This window comes from Podarcis filfolensis (genome assembly GCF_964270895.1).
Source record: "Podarcis filfolensis genome assembly, chromosome: 6".
In the NCBI taxonomy this organism is placed as follows: Eukaryota; Metazoa; Chordata; class Lepidosauria; order Squamata; family Lacertidae; genus Podarcis; species Podarcis filfolensis.
The window spans coordinates 15,387,282-15,398,741 of record NC_139609.1 but is presented as its reverse complement, the minus strand read 5'-3'; the positions used below and the strand labels follow the sequence as shown (position 1 = coordinate 15,398,741).

General features: G+C 42.9%; 1 long non-coding RNA gene across 1 annotated transcript; it reads left to right on the top strand.

The window, feature by feature from the left end:
- Positions 1-2,221: 2,221 nt before the first annotated feature.
- LOC310765442 lies at positions 2,222-10,802 on the top strand. Its single transcript, XR_014549587.1, has 3 exons — positions 2,222-6,700; positions 10,027-10,223; positions 10,696-10,802. It is a non-coding gene; the product is annotated as an uncharacterized lncRNA (long non-coding RNA).
- Positions 10,803-11,460: the final 658 nt, after the last annotated feature.

Below are 11,460 nucleotides of genomic sequence, written 5' to 3'. Positions count from 1 at the left end.
ATTTATGTGTTTGCAACTAATAAAAATCTTAAAATAAAATAAAATAAAATAAATATAAACTAATGCTCTGTCTCAAAAGGGGATTCCAAGAGGGCAGCGGGGGGGTGGGGGGTGGGATTAGTGTTTCTAATTAGTTGCAGGTCCTTTCTGTATTCAGTCCAGAAGAGCCAATCCCTTAGTTGACGTCTATTCAAGCTCAAAGCAGAACTCAGTTCTGAAAGAGATATGGTTTTCAGAGTTGGTTACCATCTGATTCCATATAGCGCAGAGCAGGAAAATGCTCAATAGCCATACCGTGGTACCTCGGGTTACAATCGCTTCGGGTTATGTGTTTTCAGGTTGCAGAGCTCAGGAAACCCGGAAGTACCGGAAAGGGTTACTTCTGGGTTTCGCCACTCACACATGCACAGAAGCGCCAAATCCCATCACCCGCATGTGGAGTGTCGCGAATTCTCCGCGGCGCTTTAGCAGAAATGCTCAGAGTTCCAGGTTCTTCAGTGCAGTATATTTATTGTGAGCTATATATACAAATATCTACAGGCTATAATACACGAGCAGTTCATACAGTCAAACAGAGTACCTGGCTGCACCTTAAGGCAAATAGGAAGACCTTTCTATCTCTCTCTCTCTGACCATACTCCTCTACACCAACCCCTTACTACTGAAGGTTTCCCTTTTAAACCGATGACAGCCAGTCAACTGACAGCACATTACTGCTGAATTTTTCTGACCCAGCACTTCCATAGAAAGTATTGCAGGCTGACTGCATCAGCCAGTTGCAGCAGCTAGCAAACTCAAGCCTGCAGACTTACTATCTCACACAGCATTCTGTGAATCCCAACACGCAGATGCAGCACTGCAGGTTACGAACGCTGTGAGTTGCGGACGTGCCTCCATCATGGATTACATCCACAACCCGAGGTTCTACTGTAGTAGCATATATATATATATATATATATATATATATATATATATATATTCACTGAGCACAGTCCCCTCTTGCTGGCCACCCAGATTCTGTATGATGAAGAGCTTTGCGCCATCTAAACTGAAGCTGGCATAAATTATGCTGGTTTCCCATAGCTATGATTGTTTCCTAAGTGTGCTAATAAAATATATGGATAATGGGAAGACATGATATAGGGGGTGTAGATCTCTTCTACTGTCATTCTGCTGCTAGGGATGGAGGAGGAATCGGTTTAAAATGGATTTATACATGAAAATTTGTGGTTCTGATGCAGTCAAGTTTTGCACACATTCGTTTGTCGTCACATTGAGTGCCTGTTTATGTCTGTGCTGCATTGCCTGGGTTGTTGTTGTTGTTAGGTTAAATAAAAAACCAACTAATTATATGCAAAATTATATGCAAATAAATTACATATATGTGTAATACTTATCAAGGAATCAAGTCCCAGGTTGTACTATATTTCTACAGTGTTATATTATAAATATATTAATACACTTTTTTAGAGTTTCTCTCTGTTTATGCACTGGTTAGTTTAGGAAATCTGGTGTGCATATGCATATAATCAGTGCCAGATTTATGTATAAAGCTAAACAAGCTATAGCTTAGGGTCCCACTCTCTTGGGGGCCCCCAAATAAATTTAGAGGGGGGGAACTGGATGTACATTTCCAAAATACAAGATAAAAAAACAAATAAAATAAAACCTACATACAGCAACAGTGTTGTGTTGTGTAGGCTCCTATGATTTAAGTCAGGCATTGGCAAACTCAGCCCTCCAGATGTTTTTGGACTACAACTCCCATCATCCCTGACCACTGGTCCTGTTAGCAAGGGATGATGTGAGTTGCAGTCCCAAAACATCTGGAGGACGGAGTTTGCCTATGCCTGATTTAAGTAATGGGCCCCACCTGCTCTCTAAAATATCACTGGTTTTAGATACCTATTAGCTCCATAAATTACCATATAGCATATATTCAACACAATAAACAGCCACAATTTGTTGTTGACAAAGGACAGCTGGGCATATACCTTTAGTAGTTTAGGGCATCATCAAACCTAAATCCAGCCCTGCATGTTCATATTTTCAACAGAACTGGGAGGGTTCGTTGCTTGTCAGAATGAAGGATTGAGATGAGACTTAAGAAAAATATATATGCAGATAAACTCAAAAGCCGGCAGGCAGCAGTACTGCTTCCGAGACAGAAGCAGTGTAGCTCTGCACTGCACAACCAGCCAGCCAGCCAGGAACCCTTTTTGGGGGGCAGCCGCGTTTACCTGTTCGTTTGAAAATGTCTGTACAGGGGGAAGAGAAAGGGTTAAAATGTAGACCAATAGGAAAGCTGGATGTGGAGCCTACCTGTTTATAAAAGGGCTTAGCCCGAGGTTTGGGGTGTGGGTAGTTGGCTGGTTTTAATGGGTTGGTTAGTTGGGAAAGGCAGTTGGAAAAGCAGTTGGCAGGCAGTTGGAAACAGAGAGACAGTTAGGGCAGTGGGTTCTTGTGTGAGGAGAGGTATACCTGAAGGAGGGTCTCCACCTCCATCTTTCTGCCTAGACACTGAAGACCAGTGCTGAGGGCCTTCTGGCAGTTCCCTCACTGCAAGAAGCCAAGTTACAGGGAACCAGGCAGAGGGCCTTCTTGGTAGCGGCACCTGCCCTGTGGAACGCCCTCCCACCAGATGTCAAAGAGAAAAATAACTACCAAACTTTTAGCAGACATCTGAAGGCAGCCCTGTTTAGGGAAGCTTTTAATGTTTAATAGGTTATTGTATTTTAGTGTTTTGTTGGAAGCTGCCCAGAGTGGCTGGGGAAATCCAGCCAGATGGGTGGGGTATAAATAATAAATTGTTGTTGTTGTTATGGAGACAGGAAAAAATAAGACTAAGAAGGTAAAGAGTAACAACATTTGGAATGCAGTTAAAGTTTGTGTCTGCAATAAACTACATTTTTCTTTGTTAACTTGAGAACCTACCGGGGAGGACCGGCTGGTGCGAGCGGATTAGTGGTGTACGGTTCAATAGTCTGTGAGACGACCAGGAGCTCCGTATGAACGCCACAGGGGGCTCGGATGTGGAGGCCGTGCATCCCTGCCTCCGAGCCCGAGGCCCTCCCTGCAGAATAGGGTGCCTCGCTGTCTGCAGAGAGGAAGAGGGAGCTTCCACCGCCAGCCGCCGCAATGCAGATGTGCGATGTGACATACACATGCCTTCACGTTGTAGTCTTTCAGACCTTTTCCATGGGTTGGGTGAGTGTTGCTCCCAGGAGGGAGGGAGGAGTCAATAGACACCGAGGGTTGCTTCAGAGAAAGAGTTTATTCCTGCTCTCCAGAGCAGCAGAAAGGCACTGTGTGATCGTTCACAGCAAGAGCACTTAGAGAGCAATTACATACAGCTTATATCCCTTTTAGGTCCCCTTTCCCCCTCCCCAGGAACCCAGCCTCGTGTGTGTTTGTACATGTAAGTTTACATCCTTGAGCCTCCTTGAGCATGAACAGACCTTCCTGTTCCTGTACTCTTATCTTGGAGTAGAAAGGTCACCCATCTATAGGAGTACTCCTTACTCCTGGCACCATCCCCGGGCTGACAGGCCTGTCTTGCAAGGTCTGTGCATCATCGTGGTCAGGATATTTACAACCGGTAAGATAAGACCATCCCATCTCCGCTAGGAACTGACAAGGCCATCCATTATGCCTTCAGGAACTGATAAAGCAGAAGGCTTTGTTTATACAGCTGGTTTGTGTTATACAGCTCAAGCTAATGGATTTTAGCTAATTGTCGAAGAAGAATTAGGGAATTTTGGGGCTGGGGCCTGGTTCGGGTGACTGCACACTGAACAGTCAGGTTTGGGTAACCTGTTCCTTCAATGTAATGTGTGTGACGTCACACATACTATGTGCTGGCATGTGCATGTGAAGTTGCACATCCATGTTGTGGCAGCAGGCACCCTCAATCCTGAGGGTGAGTTGGCCCTCCTGGTTGAAAGTGAACCTAAAGAACATCTATTCCAACCACCTGCAATTCAGGAATAGACAGCTGTCTCACACAGGGATCAAACCGGCAACCTTGCCGTTATCAGAACCATGCTCTAACCGACTGAGCTGTAAATCCTCCTGCATCTTATACTTAATCTTTCTATCAGTCCGTGGTTAGGCCTCAGCCCAGGCGCATATTGTAGAATATCTTGTATCTGAAACCCATGTGTTCTTTAAAAATGTTAAGCAAATGTGGAGTTCTTCAGATTTTATTGGTGTGGGAAAATACACTTTAATTAAAGTTTCTAAAGTTGTAGGGGGTGGAAATCCCAGCAAGTATATCAAATGTACTTTTGCAAATGTAGCCCTAAGGACAAGTCTAATTACTTTCTTTCCCACCGTTTTCATCTTTCTGTTTGTTTTGTTGATAATGTTCCACCATCTGATGACATTAACAGAGAGCAAGCCTGGTGACTCATTCCATGGCTCAGCTAGGGAGCCTGATGCTGTTCAAAATAGAGGGGGGTGCCTATATATATATATATATATATATATATATATATATGATAGATTATTTGTGCTATTCTGCTGAAACTCCTACTGTGGCAATCCTTGTTGTGCTTCCACAAGAAAAATACAAATTATACACTAGACCAGAGATTCCTAACGTCTGTATTCTTGAGGCACCTCTGTTGTGCCAGAATACCAGTTGGTTGAAACTAATATTTGCAAATTCTCCACATTTTTATCCATTTAGTTAGTCTACTAGGAGCTACTAGGAGCTACTGGGTATGATTCCATGGTCGGAAATACTCAATGAGAAAGGAGCCCAAGAAGGAGGGGAGTTTCTAAAGGAGAAATATTGAAAGCACAAATGCAGACATTAACAACAAGAAAAGTGGGAGGCATCTAAGGAACCTGTGTGGCTGCAGAAGGAGCTTATAGATGAGCTGAGAGTTAAGAAGGGCATGTATAAGAAATGGAAGAAAGGAGAAATCACAAAGGAGGAGTATACACAAGTAGTCAACACTTGCAAGTGGGAAAGTCAGGCTGGCTAAAGCTCAGAATGAGTTTAGGCTTGCAAGAGAGGTTAAAAATAATAAAAAGGTTTATTTGGCTATGTCCAAAGTAAGAGGAGGAACAAGCAAGTGGTCGTTCCTTTGTGTGGGGAACATAAAGAAATGCTATTGGGTGACAGAGAAAAGTCAGAACTACTCAACACCTACTTTGCCTCTGTTTTCACCCCAAAGTGACGCCCAACCTGGTGATAACAGTACAAATGATGTAAGGAGGGAGCTGTAGCCTAAAATAGGAAAAGAGGACGTAAGGGGACACCTAGCTACTTTAAATGAATTCAAATTTCCAGGGCCTGATGAGCTGCATCCAAGGGTACTAAAGCAGCTTGCGGAGGTAATTTCAGAGACTTTGTCTATTATCTTTGAGAATTCTTGGAGAACAGGTGAGGTCCCTACAGACTGGAGGCAGGCAAATGTTGTCCCTATCTTCAAAAGGGGGGGAAGGAAGACGCAGGTAACTATCGACTGGTGAGCTTGACATCGATACCAGGGAAGGTCTTAGAACAGATAATTCAACAGTCGGTCTGTGAGCATTTAAAAAAGGATTTTGTGATTACTAAAACCCAGCATGGGTTTCTCAAAAATAAGTCATGCCAGACCAATCTGATTTCCTTTTTTCCCCCTTTCAAAACTGCTTCCCACCCCAATCCCTTATTGATTACTATATATAAATTATACATTAAAGTAGACAAATAATACAGTGGTAACTCAGGTTAAGAACTTAATTTGTTCTGGAGGTCTGTTCTTAACCTGAAACTGTTCTTAACCTGAGGTACCACTTTAACTAATGGGGCCTCTTGCTACCACCGCTTCGCCACCACACGATTTCTGTTCTCACCCTGAAGCAAAGTTCTTAACCCGAGGTACTATTTTTATTTCTGTGTTAGCGGAGTATGTAACCTGAAGCCTCTGTAACCTGAAGCATCTGTAACCTGAAGCATCTGTAACCTGAGGTACCACTGTAACTTACATAAAGGATCAATAAATGTGTCACCCATTGTCTATAAACCTTTATCATAATCACATGTCAGATTTTCTTTTGTCAATGAAATACAATGGTTTCAACAATAGCCAATAATCAAATGTAGAGCTTGGGGTACATTAAAAAAGGCATAGATCAACTCCCCAGATGTTCAGTGTCCAGGGGTTCAATGCCTGGCACCTAGAAACTCACGGCATACGAGAGTCTGGCACCCACAAACTCATAACATTTCACTTCCTTAAGGGGAACAATTCATATTGTTAAGCAAGGTAGCTAAAGTAATGGTGTCATGTCCTCCATTGTAACACGTCCCCTGCTGAGTGACTTGGCTGAGAAATTTGGGGAAAGCAACTATTTGAGGATAATTGCTCAGAAGAAAAGAGGCTTTTCAGGAAATACAATTGACACAAACAATGAAGATTTCTCCATCCCGCTTGTAAGTAGGATCTCTTATTCTTTCCACAGTCTATTTCTTTTGCTATCCCTTAAGATTTAGAAATATAGGGAATCAGGTCATGGTTAGATTAATTTTTAAAGATTGTCCTCAGGGCCACCTTAGATGCTTTGAGGTAAATTTCTAGAACCCATCCCCTGATTATTTCCCCTCTTCTTCCCTAGGTTTTGAAGTCTCCAAAGACTCAGTGGGCTGCTGGTCTCCTGCTGCTGTGAACAGAGGGAGGAGGTTGATGTGATCAAAAATGAGAAGAAGGTGCTAAAAATAAGACAAATATATGTAAGACCGTACGACCAGGGGATGGATGCCACCAGTGCTTCTACCAACGGAGAGTGCTGATCATTGTTCATGAAGAACAGAGAGATCAGAGAGAATCTGGATCACAGGGGTGAGGAGGCAGCTCCCGAATTCAAGAAGAGTTCAGAGATGGGATGAGGAAGGGAGAATAACATAAGCCACCTTGAGATCGTGGCAGAAAGATGGGTTATCAACATAATAATAAATGGAAATACTAAGAACTGTTTCTCTTCTTTTCTCTGGACTCCCCCCACCTTTGCCCAGTTCCCCTTCAAAAGAAAATTAAATTAATATATATTTTTAATTGTTATTATAATAAACTTCATTTACAAACATGAACGTTTTCGATAATGATTTTGTGGGCATGGGTGGGAATCCGGGGCCTCGCTTCAGGAGTCTACAGTTTGGCTCCTTCCCTTGTGGGTACTTGCCCCAAAATGGAAAGAAGAAGTAGTCCCAGTGAAAGAAGAATGGATACCAAATCTTATGGAAGATGGAGAAATGGCAAAACCTTGCGGAAAATAAGAAATCAAGATAACAAATTGTTTATAAAAGAATGGAAATGGTTTATTGAATATTTACAAATAAACTGTAAACATTGTAATAACCTGAAGTTTTATAAGAGCAAATGAATAAATGAGCAAATTAAGTTAATTTGGATATGCAGAAAATATTAAACATAAATTTAAGAAACCATGGTGTCAGGGAACTGCCAACAGAGCCAGAGGCGGAGGGGAGGCTCCAGAGAGATGCCGGAGAGGGTCCCAGCAGGCAGAGAGGCAGCCCATCTGCTGGGGAAGGAAAGCAGCGTAACACCAGTGGAGAAGGGGGGCAGATGGGGGAATCGGAGAGGAGGCTCCAGGACTCTTCAGCGGAGACCAGCGGAGAGAGCACGGGTGCTCTGCTGCCCACACCCTCCCTGCGCAGAAGACTTCCGTGCAGGGAGAGTAGGAGGAGACTTGGCGTCAAAGAACTTCTTTGCTGGAAGAAGTTCAAGAAACGCCCACTGACGGATTCTGCCAGCGACTGAAACAGCCACGAAGTGAAGGGCTGTCCAGATAGAAAGGGTTCAACCAGGTAACCTAGCCAGGAGTGGCGGCAACTTACGCACGAGCAACCCCTATAACCATTACACATGGGAAAAGGCGGAAGGAAGTTGAGTTCTGAAATGTTAAAATGATTGTAAAATTATTGAAATGTATAAAACTGAAAATCCTAAATAAAATATAAAGAAGGGATAGGATAGATTCCAGGTATATTACTTTTGTAACTTAAGTCTGCCTTCTGGGATCCATCTGTGAACAGAATGTGAGTGAGTAAACTCTTTTTATACTTTTATAGAAGACTGTGTCATGTCTATTTTTTTTATGAGGGACTAAAGGGGAAATTACCAGATAACTTATTTTAGAGGCTTTAGCGAGCCTGAGCAAATGCATCCGCTGTGTAAGTTTACAAAGGGGAATGCTACTCTGCTAAATTGTATAACTTGTTAACACAAGTTGGAAAGGATATAATCAAACAATATATCCTTTCCCGCATCCCTGAACATTCCCACAAAGAGTATTCATTAATGGTTCCTCATCATCCTGGAAAAAAAATGGCCAGTAGTGTGTCACAGGGTCCTGTCCTGGGCCTGTTATTGTTCAACGTCTTTATAAATCATTTGGGTGAAAGAATTGAGGGGATGCTTATCAAATTTGCAGATGGCACTAAACTGGGAGGGGTAGCTAATGCCGCACAAGACAGAATCAGAATTCAAAATGACATTAACAAATTGAAGAACTGGATGAAAGCCAACAAAATGAATGTCAACAGGGACAAATGTAAGGTTCTGCACTTAGGCAGGAAGAACCAGATTCCCTAATATAGGATGGGGGACACCTGGCTTCCTAGCAGTACCTGTGAAAAGAATCTAAGGGTCTTGATGGACCACAAGCTTCACATGCATCAACAGTGTGATGCAGAAGCAAAAAAAGCTAGCACTATTCTACGCTGCATTAATAGAAGTATAGCGTCAAGGGAAATAATGTTGTTGTTGTTTTGTCGTTTAGTCGTGTCCGACTCTTCGTGACCCCATGGATCAGAGCAAGCCAGGCACTCCTGTCTTCCACTGCCTCCCGCAGTTTGGTCACTATTCTATTCTAGGCTGCTTCAACAGAAGTATAGTGTCAAGGGAAGTAGTAGTACCACTCGATTCTGCTTTGGTCAGAACGCACCTAGACTAATGTGTCCAATTGCAGGAGGTTGGACTAGATTACCATTGGGGTTCCTTGCAACTCTAAGATTCTATGATTCTAAGAAATGGATTTGGATAAATGACAGCCATCCACCAGTTTCATATTTAAAACTGCTTCCCAAGCCCAGCGCTTAACTGATTACTATATATAAATAATACATTAAAGTAGACAGATAATAACTTACAAAAAGGATCAATAAACATGTCACCTATTGCGTATAAACCTTTAAGATAACCACATGCCAGATTTTCCTTTCTGAATGAAATAAAATGGTTTCAAACAGTTTTTAATAACCAAGAATCAAATGTAGAGCTTGGGGTACATTGAAACAAGGCTTAGATTAAATCCCCAGATGTTCAGAAAGCTGTTTATTGGCAAAACACACTGGGCAGAAACTGAAAGAAACAGGGGGATGAGGAGGTCTAAGGGTTTAACTCTTAAGTGAGAAACAGCATCCATAGTCTAGGCCAGAAGTGTTTTCCTTTGGCGACCCCTTCATGTTGAAAAGTGTGTGTCTTTGCAAGGTGCTTCCTGTCCTTTCCAGAAAATCACAGTGCTGCGTGAAAAGGGGTCTAGAACTTTTCAAATGAATTAAATAAATCTGCTTAACCCACTAAAAGATACATTTTAAAATGGATATCAAGGGGAGGGATGCCCATTGTTCCATTGTTAAGCAAGGTAGCTAAAGTAATGGTGTCATGTCCTCCGTTGTGACATGCCCCCTTGCTGAGTGACTTGGCTGAAGACTTTGGGAAGAGCAACTATTTGCGGATAGTTAATCCAGGCGAGAGGAGCTAGTTTTTGCAACAACAAAAATCCTCAGGACCACCTTAGATGCTTGGGAAGTGGCTTGCCTTCTCCCTTGTGGGCATCATCACAAGAAGGGCCTCTCCCAGTTTTGGAGGGTCTTTTGACAAGATGCACTCTCCATGAGAGGTTTCTGAAAGCAAGTTCAGCGGCCGGGTGCCCCCAATGCACTGTAGAGATGGAAAGTGTTGAGGAAATAATTATAATCCTTTTCCTGACCTTCTTGCTTTTATTCCCTAGATTTCAAAGGCTGTGCAGGCTGCTGGCCTCCTTCTGTGACCCACCAAAACATGATGCCCTGGTCTATAAGGAGGAGGAGAAGGAGGAGGAATTAGTGGCTATGACAAAAAAGGGGGGGGACTGGTAGTCAAAATCAGAGTAATCCATGTTCGACGCAAGGCTCAGGAGATGGATGTCACTAAGGTAAGAGATCACTTGTGTTCATGAGGAACAGTGAGACCAGAGAGAATCTGGCTCACTGGGGAGGAAGGAGGCAGATCACTGATTCAAGAAGACTTCAGGGACATCCCTTTTGAAGCAGAGAGAGAACCATTTCTCTTTACTTCTGCCCTTTTCCATTACAGTGTGGTGCCCCCTGCAGTCTCTCAGGTGTGCAGGTGTGCCCATCGGTTCAAAGGGTTAGCAACCCAAGTTAGACTGCTGGACTCAGACTGGGGGACCAGGGTTCAAATCCCCCCTCACCCATAGAACTGAATGGGTGGCCTTGGGTGCTCACTGCCTCTAGGCCTACCTCACAGAGCTGTTGTGAGGATGGGATGAGGGGAGGGGACTCACATAAGCCGCCCTGAGATCCTTGCAGGGAAAAGGAGATATCAATGGAATAATAAATGCATAGTGAATGAAAAAAATAAGAATCTTTTCTTTTTTCTTCCGGGCAGAAAACAATAGGCAGCAGCAATAGGAAGTCCAGCATCTCCAGCCCAGCTCCCCTCTGAAAAGACCCATTTTCTCCCTTCCCCACAATCCAAAATATACAAATAAATAGATAAGTTACATCTGCTTTTGACTTGGATATATTTTTCTTTGATTCTAATAAAGGTCCTACTACAAACATGCTACTCCTGGATCATGATCTTATCCTTGGAAGTGATTTTCCCAACCATTGTGAGCATGGAAGGAAATCCTGGGTCTTGCTGCAGGAGTCAACAGTTTGGCTCCTTCCCTTGTGGTCTTGTTGCTCCTAGATGGAAGGAAGTGTGCATGTGTGAAGACAAGACAGTGTTTGAGTGGGGCGAGAAATTGCATTCAGTTTGTGCATTTTAAAGCAAGCCTATCCCATTTTGCAACTATATTGTGAGAGGCCATTCCAATGTCTGTTGAGGGGTGTGAGGTTCTAGGGGTCTTGGAACTTAAACAGGCTTTGTGCTTCCTTGCAATGAGGCACAACAGCCAATGATATTGTTTTCGGTTGGCACGCTTATTTATGGTATGAAAAGGTGAAAGTACGTAAAGGATTTATAAATCATGTAATTAGGAAAAATTTGTATAGATTATGGAATAAATACACAAATCTATTAGAGGCAAAAACACCACTTTGGCTCACACCATTGTAAACTAAAAAGGTAAAGAAAAAGAATATGATTGAAGGTCTGGAAACCAAGCCTAATGAGGAACAGTTGAGGGAGTTGGGTATGTTTAATGTTTATGATGTTT